We start from the raw sequence: 16,096 nt of genomic DNA on the forward strand, positions 1-16,096 counted from the left end.
ATAATTGAATCCCATGTCTGACCCAAACACATATACAACTAACCAGGACACAGCATCAAAGTTCCTTGCTCGGGGTTTTCTATCTAAAGTGTATCCCCTTCATTTTTGTTTTTGTCTGTTGCAATCAACATGTGGGATTTTAGGTCTCCGACCAGGATCGAACCCACATTCCCTGTTTTGGGAACTCATACCCCTCATTTTTAAGCAATATATATACACTGAAAACGGAGAAGGCAAAGGCACCCCACTCCAGCACTCTTGCCTGGAAAATCCCATGGATGGAGGAGCCTGGTGGGCTGCAGTCCATGGGGTCACAAAGAGTCAGACATGACTGAGCAACTTCCCTTTCATTTTTCACTTTCTTGCATTGGAGAAGGAAATGGCAACCCACTCCAGTGTTCTTGCCTGGAGAATCCCAGGGACGGGGGAGCCTGGTGGGCTGCCGTCTATGGGGTCGCACAGAGTCAGACACGACTGAAGCGACTTAGCAGCATACACTGAAAACTATGTGAACCATATGAAAAAGCACAAAGAAGTTTGTGTTTTTTAAACCTGCTTTATTGATGTATATAACTGACATGCCATAACTATGCACATTTCAAGTGTATGATTTGACATATTTTGGTATATGTGTACACTCATGAATCCATAACTACCATCAATATAATGAACACATCCATCACCCCTCAAAGTTTCCTCAAGCTCCCTCCTTCCTGCCCTTTCCTGGCCAAACCGCTTCCTGCCAGGAATCACTGATCTACTTTCTGCCACTCTAGATTCCTTTGCATTTTCTTGAATTTTATACAAGTGGAATATAAAATTCCATAATGTCCTCTTTTTTTTGCTTAGCTTCATTTGCTTGGCATAACAATTTGAAAAAAAAAAAAACCCAAAACTTATAGAGAAGTATAATTAATGATGTAACATAGATTCTCTAGGACTGAGAACAGATAATTAGCCATATTTGCTTCAGCTTTCCTCTTGTTTTTCTAATGTGATTTATACAAAGAAAAAAATGGTAGAAATTTGCATAATTCAATGAATAATTAGAAAGCAAACCCCTGTGGGCAAGAGATGAACCTTGCAAGCACCCTGTTATCTTCTGCGTCCCCTCTCTGACAACTACTTCTTCCTTCTCATTCCAGGTCACCACTATCCTCACTTTTAGGAGAATCCCTTTCTTGCTTGCCTTTTTGATTTTATGACCTGTGTATGCATCCCAGTATGCTTGAGCCACCTGTCTGTGAATTTTATATGAATGAAATCATATTGTTTGTCTTCTTCTGTGACTCGCGTTTTTTACTGTTATGTTTGGGAGATTAGCCATGTTGTGCCATGTGGCTATGATTTGTTCATTTTAATGGCTACAGAAATTTCAACTTTATGAATATACCACGGCATGGTACAGCCCACACCAGAAAGAAATCTTTTAAATGCGATCATCATTGTTTGGCTTGCATTGGCACCCCAGCCTTGCGCCCATCAGACAGTCATCATAGGATAGAAACAGGCGAAACACCCTCACTCCTGTGGCCAGGCCCCTGACCCCCACCCTGTGTCTGTGGAAAGTTAACCATTAATATTCACATATGCAAATCATAAATATTTACAACAATACCTTCTGACATAGTATTCTTTCTGAAGAAGCAAAGCACAAAGTAGTTTTTTTTTTAAAAACTTGAACTTTATGTAATTTCATTAAGTCACCCCAGGCTGATAAAAAAAGTACCAGAGACTGGGTGGCTTAAACAACAGATATGTATTTTTTGTCATAGATCTGGGGGCTGAAAGTCCAGATCGAGGCATCAGTAGGCTTGGTTTCCTCTGGAGCCTCTTTCTGGTTTGCAAAGGGCTGCCTGCTCCCTGTATCCTCCCATGTTTCCTTCTCTGTCTTCTTCACTGTCTTCTCTCCATGCCTGTTTCCTGATCTCTTTAAATGCCTCCATCAGATTAGCTTAGGACCCATCCCAGTGGCCACAGTTTATCTGCATCCCTGTTGCAAGGCCCTGTTTCCAAATATGGTCACAGACTGAGGTTCTGGGGGTGAGGATTCAACACCTGAATTTTGGGGGCGGCATGATTCAGTCCATAGCAGTTGTGTTGATCTTAATACAGCTAGTTATATTCTCTGTGGGAGAAAGGAAAACAAGGACGAGGTTAGACACTTTCCTACAGCCTGCTCTTCCACTTTCACTCTTTCCCTCAGGCCTTCAATCTAGAACATCCTGGCTCCCTGCTCCTAAATGCCATTATTCCCATGCTGTTTTAAATGATGTTGTTACTATAAATTACATAGGAAATACAAGAAATCAAAAGCTAGTTTTATGTTTCTTCATGTACAAAAGTGAGATAGTAAGAGTCACTGAAGTCAGTACTTACAGTCTGAGACTTTTTTTTTTTAAGGGTTCAGTGCATTATTCAAGTTGAAAAAATAATGAATTGGACCTCGGCCTGCCTCTAGCAGATGGACCACGTTGCCCGTCCCCAGCCCTTTTTTAAGAAGCTCCCTTTATTTTGCGATACCCCAAGTGTCTGCAGGCATGGTGGCTTACAAGCACCTAATCACATGGTGCATAATCAGATCCTAATCACCCCAGTGCAGTAGAGAAAGCATTTGAATCCCTGTTGTACACATGGGATAACTGGAGCATAAAGAACGTGGGATTTTCAAGGTCACACAGCAAGAAAGGCATAAAGCCAGTTTTCGTTTCTCAGTTCAGAGAATATGAATTCTAGAGTTCTGTGTTGGCTTCTCTCTCCCAAAGTGGCAGTACGTCCACCATTTTTTGGTTTCACTTGTGGTGCCTTGGTGCTAGTCATTGGGAGGGGAAGCAAGTGAAAACATGATGATGACTCAGCGATCAATAAGAAAATGGGCTTTTCTCAGTGAAGCAGAGGTGGGGAAGTAGTCAGCTTCCTTCTTCTAATAACAGGGTGTAGGTCTTGTTTTTCAACCAGCATGAGTCCTGGGTCCCTCTTACCCTTTGTCTCTAATGCTTTCAAAGCTTTCTTTTTCCTTCATATTCCAAGCCCACAAGTAATTGTTTTTGTTTTTGATTTCACCTGTATTTAGTAGTTGTTGTTCTACTGCAAAGAAGTACTTTCCTCTCCCCTCCATCAGTTTGTATATTCACTTATTAACTCATATCACTATGGTCTCATGGATTCTTGTTTTATTTAATGAGTTTTTGTTTTATTCCATGGATTTCAAAGACTGAACTATATATTTGTTCAGTGGGAACCGCTTCATTCTGGCTCCTGGGTCCTTTTGATGTGTTCCCATAACTCTGTGAGCATATCCTTGTTGTTGCTGTTCAGTTGCTAAGTCGTGTTTGACTCTTTGCAACCCCAAGGACTGTAGCAAACCAGGCTTCTCTGTCCATGGGATATTCCAGGCAAGAATACTGGAGTTGGTCGCCCCTTCCCTCTCCAGGGGTTCTTCCTGGATGAGGAATTGCACCCATGTCTCCTGCACTGGCAGGTGGATTCTTTACCACTTTACCAGGGAAGCCCGAGCATATCCTTACTTGGCACAAAAAGGTGTTTCATATCTTTCTTTTACTTTCCTTGCCCCCACCTTAAATTCACTGTATTTTGAGAATTGGTGGATACCACCTAGTGTTAAAAATTGAAGTCTTCAGCCATTGTACGAGCCAGAGAAGACCATGATTTCTTCTCAAAATATGACCCTTCTCTGCCTTCAAATGAAAGGAGAAAGAGGATGATTGCCCCCAAGAAGGCCTGTGTTTGTAATTCATTCCAAGGGTAAACAAATCTACTAACCTTAGTTTCTTATGGCATCCCTTTCATGGAAGAGAATTTCAAACTTTGTCTCAGATGACACTACATAGGAAGCAGGAGATCAAACATGTGGGACAGGGTAACAGGAGATGAATATGGAATGGACTGCCTCCCTTACTAACAGTGCCTCTGACCCACATAAGGCTGTCCTCCCAAGGAGCCTACAGGGCAGGCGGCAGAGCAGCAAACCTCAGGGTGCAGAGGTCTGTCACTCCTGACTCCCACATGGTGCAAGGTAAGCCTCTGTGCTGGGGACACCTGAGTGGCCGGGCTGTCCTTTCTACACTCATAGGTGCAGCCAGAGCCTACTCTTAAGACAGTGTTGATCATGGCCCCTTTTCTATTTAACATAAATTCAATCAGGAAAGATTTGAAGCTCACAGAAAATTACAGAGAACTATGTCAAAAGCACCAATGTGCCCATCGCTAGATGATAGAAGAAATGTTAACATTTGCCTTAGATCCTTTTAGAAAGAAAGCAAAACTACAGATAAAATCGAAAACCAATTGCCTGCCCTCTCCCTCCAGAGGTAACTCTCAAGTTAGTAGGCAGCTTCTTAGTGCTCAATATTACTTTGTTTTTATGTGAGTAGACACCAATGTGTAGTACTGACTTGTATATTTAAAACATTTCATAAGCAATACTCAAACACGCTATGCATCTCAGGCCCCAAGCCCCTATTTTGTGGGTGTTTTTTTTTTTCCAATCATAGAGGCTAGTTTTGTTTTAGGAACGGGACACCACAAAGGCCCCAGACAAACCCAGAGACGGAACAAGCTAAATCCAAGATGGCAGGCAAAGTAGGCTAAAGGTCGCCGCTTAATGTACCTTGATTTATCGCTGCATTTCCCTGGCAACCCCTGAGCGCGGAGGGACACTTAGCCTCATTTCTCTGTGTTTGCTTCAGAAGTACCTGGTGTTTGGCAGAGATGCTTTGGGGCTGTACTTTGAGAGATAATATAGCGGTCAACCACTGGAACTCTCTCGGAAGACCATGGGAACATGCCTGCGCAGATAAACCAGGGGGGCTGTCCTGGCATTACCTTTGCTTCATTACCTTGCTAAGGTCGCCACCCAAAGTGGGGACTCGTGCTCTTCTAGACTCAATTTGTGTCACGTGCGAAGAAGGATGGAAAATTGTGCATGCCCTGTCTGCCCCGGGGAATCTCTGCAGCTTTCCCAGAGCCCTATCTGCCTCCTAACCCTTTGAGTTCCCTCACTCCCCTCTCTTTCGGAAGAGGGTGGGAGCTTCCCTTCTCCATTCTCTGACCATTCTGTAAAAGCCTGTTTTGCTTGCACCAAACTCAATTTCGTTATTGGCAGAGCAAACCAGAGAAGGCAATGGCAACCTGCTCCAGTACTCTTGCCTGGAAAATCCCATGGACGGAGGAGCCTGGTAGGCTGCAGTCCATGGGGTCGCGAAGAGTCGGACAAAACTGACTGAGCTCACTTTCACTTTTCACTTTCATGCATTAGAGAAGGAAATGGCAACCCATTCCAGTGTTCTTGCCTGGAGAATCCCAGGGATGGGGGAGCCTGGTGGGCTGCCGTCTATGGGGTCGCACAGAGTCGGACACGACTGAAGCAACTTAGCAGCAGCAGCAGAGCAAATCTGGGCAAAGAAGTCCCTGACTGATAGGGTGTGTGGTGGGAGGGGAGCTTTGGTTCAGCTGGGGCAGCAAGAGTTCATGTCTAACTCAGAAATAGTTAGATTTGTAACTTTGTAAAAAAATACTGCTTGTATCTTTTTTCAGTTGGCTTCTGATTTTCACCTAACACTGAGATTTAGTCATGTTAATATTAATAATGTAGATCTAGTTCATTTATTGTATTTGTTAGGTACTATTTTGTTGTATAACATTCCTATAATATGCACATGTGCCTGCTAAGTTGATTCAGTCTTGCCCAACTCTTTGAGACCCCAAGGACTGTAGTCCGCCAGGCTCCTCCATCCAAGGGATTCTCCAGGCAAGAACACTGCAGTGGGTTGCCATGTCCTCTTCCAGGGGTTCTTCCTGAGCCAGGGATCGAACCCATGCTTCTTTACACCTCCTGCATTCGCACATGAATTCTTTACCACTGTCCCCATCTGGGAAGCCCTTATAATATGATATTGCTCTTATTAATTCCTAATGCTTTGTACATTCTCTTGGATTTTCTTTGAAGATAATAAACTCACCTGGAATAATGACCGTTTTGTTTCTTTCTATCCCTAAACCTCTTATTTCTATTTTTAATATAATGTTGAATAGGAGTTCAAGTGGAGATTATTTTGTTCTTTTTCTAATTAAAAAGAGATTGTAAGGGTTGCATTTTTAGGTATGATGCTTCTGGTAGGTTTTGGTAGTTACCTTTTTATCAAGTTAAGGAACCTACCTCTTAGCACTAGCTTGCCTGGAGTGGTTTTTCCCAATGTCCATTCACGAGTGGCTTCATTACGTTTCTTCTTCTGAATCTATTGACACCGATTATATAATTGTTTCCTTTCAATTTCCCAATTTAGTTAATTACATCATTGGATTTATTAATGTTAAAGTATTCTACTTTTTTTAAGGAGAAGATGAGATAGAGGACCAACCTCTATTTATTGGGGTCAGGATGTATTCATTTTTAAACACAGCTCAATTAAGTTTGCTATCCAGCTGTTTGCTATCTATGTATCTATTTTAAAAATTCTTGTATTTTTGTACGTTTGAGGTGGGGGGTGCTGTACATCTTTCTTCCCTATCTGGTTTATTATCCAGACTATACTGGATTCATAAAATAAGTTGAGAAGTTTCATCTTTGTTTACTGTCTGGAAGATTTATATATAGTTGGAATTATCTGTTCTATGAAAGTTTAAAGGATCCACCTGGAGAACCATCTGTAATTCATAATTTCTTTGTGGGAAGATTGAAAAACTATTAATTCAAGTTTTTACATTGTTACAAAAGTACTTGGGTTTTCCATTTCTTCTCAAATTAGTAATGGCAAGTATAGTATTTTAGATTGGGGTAGATAAACTATGGCATTTGAGCCAAATGCAGCAACTTTTTGTAAATAAAGTATTATTGGAACATGGTCATACATATTTATTTACATATTGTCTATGACTGATTAGGTTGTGTTCTCCTAATCAATTCCCAGTACCTATCCTCTGTCTCCTTGAATCTCGTAGCTTTGCTATCCTCAGTATAGATGAAGAATTTAAGAATAAAGTTTTCAGTTCACTTCATCTGACTTGGTCATCCATCAGTCCTTCCATTCAGTGACTGCTTGGTGTCCGCATTCCCAGTGTTACTTTAAAAGCACTGGGGATATAGCAGTGAACAAACAAGTCCATGCCCTCATGAAGCTTATAGTCAAGGATGGAGTTTCAGACAATAGACAGATATACATTATGCCTGGTGTATTTGGGAGAAAAATAAAAAATAGTAGTCTTTGGCTACTATTTCCATTTCTGTAACATTCTTTAGTCTATTCAAGTTATTTATTTCTTTTGTATCAATATTGCATTTTCTATATATTAGAATTTACCAATTTCATGTAGGTTTTCAAATTCATTACTATGGAAGGTTTCATTCTTCTGTTTTCAACTTTTTGCATCTTATTGTCTTTGTAGATAACATAATGTTGAATTTTTTAAAAAGGCCCAGTCTTACTGTTTTTCTCTTCTAATTAGACATTTTCTAATTTATATTTATTTTATATTTAAACTTAGTTGCCATTTTATTCACATTTTTCATTTTTTTGCCTTCTTTTATTTCTATTCTTACTTATCACTGGATATGAGCAGGTTTAAAAGTTATACTCTATGCATCTGATGATTGCTTTAAGCTTAAGATTAATATATATTTAAAGTTTTCTCCAATATTAATTGGAGAAATTAAACAAGTATCAAACTTGTCAGAATTTATGTCTTTCACCTAAAATATCAAATACTTTAGTGTGCTCTCATGTCCTTCAGTTTCTTCCCCACCCCTATTCCAATGCCATCATTACGTGACAATGATTTATTTTCTTTTTTTCAGTCATGCTCTATTTTTAAATTACTTTCCCAGATTTATATCTCTTAAAATTTGAGTACTTTTTCTAAAATTATTTTCAATGTGTGGTAACCCTTTTTGTATCTTACATGCCTGAGAATTTTTTTTATTACCCTTCATATTTAAATGCCAATTTTTGGATATAAAGTTCTACTTTGTAAATTTTTTTTTCAATTAAAAAATTACTTTCCACTTCTTGTATCCTACGCTGCTTTTGTAAGGGCTAATGCCTCTCTGCAGATAGTGTACTCTTTCCCTCGGTATTTCTCTGCTTTCTCTAGGTAGGTATTCTCTAACCACTAGAGTCTTTTCAAATTTTACCTTTGCCTTTGGGACAAAAAAAAAACAAAAAACCCACTACAATCTAAGTATGGGTTTTCATTCTCTACTTTAAATGTGAGGTCTTTCATCTTTTCCTAATTCTAAAAAATTAATGTCCATTTATTTGTTCAAATATTTTCTCCTTTCTATTTTCCTTTTTCTCTCTCTTGTTAGAACTCCTATTATTTGGATGTTGAAAATTTTACTTCTAATATCTTTACTTTTTAGATTTTTTTTTCTTTTGTATTTCTTAAGAATTTTTTTTGTTTTGTTTTCTGTTGCCATCTGGGAGAATCCCTCAATTTGATCTTTCAGTTCACTAATAAATTCTTCATAAATCTGTACTAAATATATGAATATATTCTTCAGCTAAATCTGTCCTATCGTTTATCTGATAAAATGTGAATATTTCCACTTGGGTTTAAAATAATTTGCTGTTCTTATCTCATAATCCAATGATTTATTATGTTTACTTTAAATTCTTGGCCTAGTCTTCTGTTTCATACAATCCATGGTGCTTCATTTGCCACTTTTATTGTCATTTTTTTGATAATCTCGCTTTTAAGATGCCTCCCCCCCACCCCTCCCCCCAATGAGCTCATGCTACTCTGGTCATGTGTATTTGGGGATTTCCAACAGAGAACTCTAGTCTGTGTCTGTCCTTGTGAATACGAAGTGTAGCTAGTGGATAGTGTCCCCACAGGGCCACTATTGATTACTTCTCATTGCTGACTCCCCATAAGGCAACCCTCTGGTTCAGGGTTTCAATTTAAACTTTTAAGGAATAGATGCAACATAGTATCTTGGATTCAATCCTGGAAAAGAACAAGGACATCAGTAGAAAAAACCTGGCAAATATGAGTATGGTTTTTGCTATTAATAATGTACCCATGTTAATTGCACTGCAGTTATGTAAGACATTAACATGAAGAGAAACTGGATGAAGGGTGTATAAGAAACCTTTGTGCTATGGCTGAAACTTTTATGTAAACCTAACATTGGTGGCTCAGTTGCTCAGTTGTGTCCCTCTCTTGCGACCCCATGGACCGTAGCCCAGTGGGCTCCTCTGTCCACAGGATTTCCCAGGCAAGATTACTGGAGTGGGATACCATTTCCTTCTCCAGGGGATCTTCCCAACCCAGAGTTTGAACCAGGTCTCCTACATTGCAGAAAGATTCTTTACCAACTGAGCCATCAGAGAAGCCCAAACGACATTATTCCGAAATAAAACATTTTTACAAATATTTTTGATAAGTGAACTAGACAGTCATGTATAATTATCTATAGGTGTATTTCAGTTTAAATAAAACATTTTAAAAGTGTAAAACACACACACACACTTATACCCCTTAAAAACCCTTTCAGTCAAAGTGCCAGTGAGAAGACAGGATTGCCCTTTGTTGTAATCCCCCCACTTTTGAGGTTCTGAAAGGGAAGGACTGGAAAATTAAAACTCAAGGCAAGCTGGTCCAGTTGTCCCACAGTTCACTGATGCTTTTATTTTTAAAGCTCTATTTTCTCTCTGTTTCATTTTGCATAGATGTAATTGTTTGGCTTTCAAGTTCACTGATCTTTTTTTCTCTACTGTCTAATCCACTGTTAATTCAATCAGTGTATTTTAAAATCTCAGACATAATTTTCATCTCTAGAAGTCTTATTTGGGTCTTTTGTATATTCTCCATGTCTGCTTAACTTTGTAAACACTAGGAATGCAGTTATAATACTTGCTAAGGTCCTTCTCTGCTGATTCTAACATCTGTGTCACTTCTGAGTTGGTTTTGCTTGGTTGGTCTCACTATGGGACATATTTTCCTGAATTTTTGCATGACTGGCAATCTTTGGATACCAGACATTGTTAATTTTGCCTTGCTGGTTTTGGACACGTTGTATTCCTATACATCTCCAGTTTTGTTCTGGGATACAATTAAGTCCTTGGTAACACTGTGATTCTTTCAGGTCTAACTTTTACAATTCACTAGGTGGGTCTAGGGGCTTCCCAGGTAGCTCAGTGTAGTCTGTCTGGCGGCTGTAGGCACGGTTCCCAGAGCTGTGTGAGGCCTAGGACATTTTCCCTCCAAGCTTTCAGGTGGTTCTTTCCTCCACTTCATGTAGTTTCTTCACATGACTTGTGGTTGATGGGTGCACGGGAGGTTCTATGCAGATTTCTGAGATCTTCTCACCGTGCGAGCTCTCTTCTTTGGAGCTCTGTGTTATGTACTCTGGCTGCTTTGGTTTTCCTGGACTCTCAGCTCCATCTCCTTGATTACAGGAGTCTGCAGGCTCTGCCTCAGTTGTCCCTCAAGTGCCATAGCCAGAGAATTCTCTTAAGGCAGTACATTGGGATAATCTGCTTCTGGTCTCTTAGGCATGGTTGTCTTCTGTTTTGTGACTTCTATATCTTGAAAAACACTGTTTTATGTATTTTTCTTTCTTTCCTTTTTGTTATTGTTTTATAAAGTAGGGTAAATTGGTTGCTTTACTCCATATTACTGGAAACAGAAGTCCACATTCTTTTTGTTACTGTTGTTCCCTATATTTTAATGGTGTGTTGAGGGAGGTTTGTGTAGTGAGGGCAAAGAGGGGCCAGGACAGCTTTCCCAGTTTCAAAACTCAATGGCTCCCTCTTCCATTGTTACCATGAAGAACTCAAAATGTGGCCCCTCTGGGTAGCCACTTAGTCTCTCAGGGCTAAGATTTCTGCCTCCAGAGTGTGCTTCCTAGAACTCTACAGGCCATATGCTTCAAGGTGGACAGGACACAGGTTTTTAAAAATAGAGGAAACAATAGGTTGCATTGAAGGGGGCACCGTTTGTAAATAGGCAGGGTCAACAGAGCCACCAGGGCGGGTGCAGAGGTGAGGTGGGGGCAGAGGCCAAGGTCAGCCAGACGAGGATGCCAAAGTGAGGGCCAAACCACAAGGCCGCGCGAGCCATGTTTAAGGAAGAGCCACTTATTCACATACTGCACGTCTGGGCAAGGGCAGGCACAGAATGTAAGTCTGCCAAAACAGAGGAGAAAGTCATGTATAAGAAAAGGCCTATGTGTCTAGGCAGGATGTTGAGCATTTGAGAAGAGCTTAACGCTTGAAACACTTGCATGGCAGAGATGGCTGGCTACCCCCTGAGGATAACTTCTTCCTTTGCAGGGCTCCCAGGATGGTCACTGTGGAGAGGCTGCCTGCTCAGGGATGACGTTCCCAGTCCCCTTCGTAGGTTGGCATGAGGCTCAGAGGCAGGCCAGGTGAGTGCCAGTGATATGAGTGCCGGTGGCGTGCACCTCCCACACATCTAATCCCCGTGCTTCTCCCCTTACAGGTGGTTGGCATGGAGACCCTCAGGGCAACCTCAAAGCCTGCACTTTCTCAGGACAACCTCAAAGCCTGCACTTTCTCAGGACAGCCTACAGGGTGTGGACAATTTTTGCTGTCACGGTGATGAGGCTATAATGTTATGTTAAGAACATTTTCAGTAATGAAGCAAATTGATCATTTGGTAAATTGACCTTTGACAATCCAATTTCTAGCAAATTCTTTCTTGAGGGGATATAGATATACATATATATATATATATATAAAACTTGATATGCAACTTGATATATACAACTTGACTTGCTTCCTTTGGAAAGACCAAGTGGTGTTTTGAGTAGAATAACACACCATTTTTAGCTAAGAGCTGATGTTACTCCTAGATGTAGATATTTTGTAGATGTTGTACCCTGTGGTTAGATGGGAAAAGACTTGCCTTCATTCTTTTCCTTCCATTCATAGGATGCCAAGCCACCTCTCATGCGCCCTCTACTCTTATGGGGCAGAAAATTTAAGAGGAAGAAACCAAGGGAACTAGAGAGAGGGAGAGGGAGAAGAGAAATCACAGAGGACACTCAATGTTGCCAAACCTAGACTAACACAGACAAGAAAGACTCAAGGGGAGAAAGAAAGAACATTTTTCCCAATCCTTGTGTGTGTGTATGCATACTTTATTGCTGAATTACTAGAACATGTCCAGTAATGTTCTGCCCTTCTTAATGCCAGAGATGTAACAATGGACTTACAGGTCTAACTCCTTTATTTTACAGATGGACAAGCTGAGACCCATATAGAGACACAGGGCTGTTCAAGTCACTGTTTATTAAGTTGCAGAGTTGGGATTTCCCAAATTCACTTGATTCAGAAATTTTATAGAGGCCCTCCTCCCACTCCCAATCCCCAAATTTACCTTTGAGTTGTGAATCTTGCCTTCCTTTGATGGTGAAAGCCACAGAGTGAGCCTGCAGGAAGATGAGCTCCCTGTCCTCACTCAGCTGCTACCCAAACAGACTGCACACTCACAGGGAGAACGACATGGCAGAGAGGAGTTTTCCACACAGGGTCCCCACCAAAGCCTCCCTCTTTTGTTTTTCAGGGGAATCCCTCAGGCCTTCAGCTTGCAGCCTCGGGAGGCGAATGTCTTGAGTCATTCTTGCCGCAGTGCTGATCTCTGGTGACCACAGAGGGTGACCACAAGCCTGGGGAGCTGGGACTGTCTGGAAAGCAGTTTCTCTTTTAATCTCTCTCTAGAGGTGGTGCCGTCTGCCCTTCCCAGGCTCCTCCCAGTCTGATTGCTCTAAGACACACTGGAGCCCTGTCTTCCCTAGAGCCCATGGAGTGGCACGCCAACTCCCTTTCGGGAATTCAGCCCACCAAGGCTACGTCTGTGTGTCGCGCATGCTGGGGACACTTTTGCTGCATCCAGAGAACCCCAGTTGCTCTCATACAGCTGTGCTTCAGCACAAGATGTTTCTTCTGTCTAGACTTTTCTCTCCCACCTGGACTGCTTAGAACACTCCTTCTTCATTCATTTTTTCCCCACTATAATTTATCTTTGAAATTGGGTAAAATATATAAAACATAAAATTTAACATTTTAACCACTTTTTTATAGGGTACAGTTCAGTGGCATTCAGAATATTCACATGGTTGTGCAGACATCATCACCATCCATCTCTAGGACTGAAACTGTCTGCGTGCTAAATCTCTTTGGTTGTGTCTGACTCTCTGTGACCCTATGGACTGCAGCCTGCCAGGCTCCTCTGTCCATGAAATTCTCCAGGCAAGAATACTGGAGTGGGTTGCCATTTCCTTCTCCAGGGGATCTTTCCGACCCAGACATCAAACCTGGGTCTCCCATATGTGGGCAGATTCATTCCTGTCTGAGTCACCAGGGAAGCCACATCACTTAATAACTCCCCATTCCTTCCCCCAGCCCCTGGCAACTGCTGTTCTACTTTCTGTCTCTATGAATTTGACTGCTTTAGGTAACTCATAGGGGCGGAATCATGCAGTGTTTGTCCTTTTGCGACTGATATTGCTCTTAGCATAATGTCTTCAAGATTCATCCATGCTGTGGCATGCGTCAGAATTTCCTTCCTTTTTAAAGGCTGAATTGTATTCCATTGTATGTATGTATCACATTTTGTTTATCCATTCATCTGTTGATGGACACTAGGTTGGTTCCACGTTTTGGCTACTGAGACATGATTCGTGGCCTAACATATGGTCTGTGCTGGACAATGACCCACATGCACTCAAGAAGAATGTTCTGAGTTATGTCTGTTGGATCTAGTCGGTTTATGCAGTTGTCCCAGTCCTCTAGTTCCTTACTTATCTTCCATTTGGTCATTCTATCCATTATTGAGAGTACAGTAGTGAAGTCTCCAACAGTTATTGTAGAGTTGTCTCTTTCTCCCTTCAGTTCAATCAGTTTTTGCCTCACATGTCTTGGTGGTCTGTTATTAGGCATGTAAATGTCCCTTCTCATTTTGAAGCCTCTAGCCAAATGCTCCCTCCTCTGGTGCCTTCACCCCTGCCTCCCCCAACCCTGGGTAGGTACTGTCCTCTGCGCTCTCACTGTAACTTGGCTACACCTCTGTGTCCCAGGCTCAGCAATCGTGAGTAATGTACATGTCTCTCTTCCCAGTTAGTTTGTCTTGGAGGACACAGAATTTTGTCTTCTTTATGTTTGCATATTCAGAATCTGGCATAGTAGGAATGTTTCTTGAATGGACATTTGTCCTGGAATGCAACTGTTGTGTCATCCGTGTTCTTCCTGGGATAAAAATAATTGTAGTCAGAAATTCTCAACATCATTGCTTTTGTATCAGTAATATAGCTTCCAAGGTGCTTGCTCTTTTCCCTTATTTGATCCTTATTGCAAGCCTATAAGGGTGCCAGGCTCCACTTTACAAGTGAAGAAAACTGAGGATCAGAGATTTGGGTTGAGTGTCTTGCTAGAGGTCAAAATAATAAGAGGCAGAGCTGGGACCTGAGCTCAGGTTAGTCTGGCTCCCAACCAGGGCTCCTTTCTCTGTGTTCACTGCCCTAGTGGGCTTGACTCTTTGTGGCTTGGATTACGGTCTCTGTGTGTAGAGGCCAAACCTCTTTTCTCTTAGGGCATTTGAAGCTTGCCTTTGGATATGTTACAAGGAGTTCTGAGTGAGTCTCTGAGATATACCTCCCGAGATCATTTGAGAGATAGTGAAGGCTGGTGACTGCAGCCATGAAATTAAAAGATGCTTGCTCCTTGGAAGGAAAGCTATAACCAACCTAGACAGCATATTAAAAAGCAGAGACATTATTTTGCTGACAAACGTCCGTATAGTCAAAGCTATGGTTTTTCCAGTAGTCATGTATGGATGTGAGAATTGGATTATAAAGAAAGCTGAGCACCGAAGAATTGATGCTTTTGAACTGTGGTGTTGGAGAAGACTCTTGAGAGTCCCTTGGACTGAAAGGAGATCTAACCAGTTAATCCTAAAGGATATCAGTCCTGAATATTCATTGGAAGCACTGATGCTGAAGCTGAAGCTCCAATACTTTGGGCACCTGATGCGAAGAACTGACTCGTTGGAAAAGACCCTGATGCTGGGAAAGATTGAAGGCAGGAGAAGGGGATGACAGAGGATGAGATGGTTAGATGGCATCATCGACTCAATGGACATGAGTTTGAGTAAGCTCTGGGAGTTGGTGATGGACAGGGAAGCCTGGCATGCTGCAGTCCATGGGGTCACAAAGAGTCGGACACAACTGAGTGACTGAACTGAACTGAACTGAAAGCTGAGTGGGACCTTCCCTGGTGGTCCAGAGGGTAAGCCTCTGAGCTCCCACCGCAGGGGGCCCAGGTTCTATCCCTGGTGGGGGAAATGAATCCCCACGTTGCCGCATCTAAATATCCTTCATGCTGCAACCCAGTGCAGCCAAATGAATACATAAATAAATATTTTGGGGCTTCCTTGGTGGCTCAGTGGTAAAGGATCTGCCTGCCAATGCAGGAGATTTGGGTTCGATCCCTGGGTGGGGAAGATCTCCTGGAGAAGGAAATGGCAACTCAGTCCAGTCTTATTGCCTGGAAAAATCCCATGGACAGAGGAGCCTGGTGGGCTACAGTCCATGAGGTTGCAAAAGAATTGGATATGACTTAGTGGCTAAACCACATCAACGAACTCTGGGTACCTTGCTCACTGAGGCACAGGTGGGAGCTGGCACTCCAATCTGGGCTTCCCTGATTATAAACTTGATGTGCTTGCTGTTTGAGCTAATGTCCCCTGGGCAGCCCTGGGATAGTTAAGGAGCTTTTATATGGTTTGAATTAAAATTGGCCCTGTGTGTCCACTCTGACTGCTGGAGCCCTGCAGAGTGAATCTGCTCTCTCTGCTCCTGACACCCTTCCAGGGAGGTGTATGTGTTTCCCCAAGTTTTTCCCTTGGGCTATATGGCTCCAGGGCCTTCAGGCTCCCCCACTGCTTTTCCAGGGACTCCTTCTCTGGGCCACCTCTCCCTGACATGCTCCAGTTTGGCTATTGGCTGGGTCTGAGTGACAGGGACAACACACCCATAACAGGGCATCACCGGGCTGGCAGGGAAAAGACTGCGGAGGCTCTAATTGCAGTTTCCTCAAATGGACAGGCAGCTGGC

General features: G+C 42.1%; 1 long non-coding RNA gene across 1 annotated transcript in view; it reads right to left on the reverse strand.

Annotated features, from left to right (window-relative positions):
• Positions 1–542: 542 nt before the first annotated feature.
• The window catches only part of LOC139184575 (uncharacterized), a 62,876-nt gene continuing 47,322 nt past the window's right edge, over positions 543–16,096 (reverse strand). The window contains exon 3 of the long non-coding RNA XR_011568114.1: positions 543–2,128. This is a non-coding gene — a long non-coding RNA (uncharacterized lncRNA). The remainder of the gene's footprint in view (positions 2,129–16,096) is intronic.

This window comes from Bos indicus, chromosome 8, assembly GCF_029378745.1.
Source record: "Bos indicus isolate NIAB-ARS_2022 breed Sahiwal x Tharparkar chromosome 8, NIAB-ARS_B.indTharparkar_mat_pri_1.0, whole genome shotgun sequence".
In the NCBI taxonomy this organism is placed as follows: Eukaryota; Metazoa; Chordata; class Mammalia; order Artiodactyla; family Bovidae; genus Bos; species Bos indicus.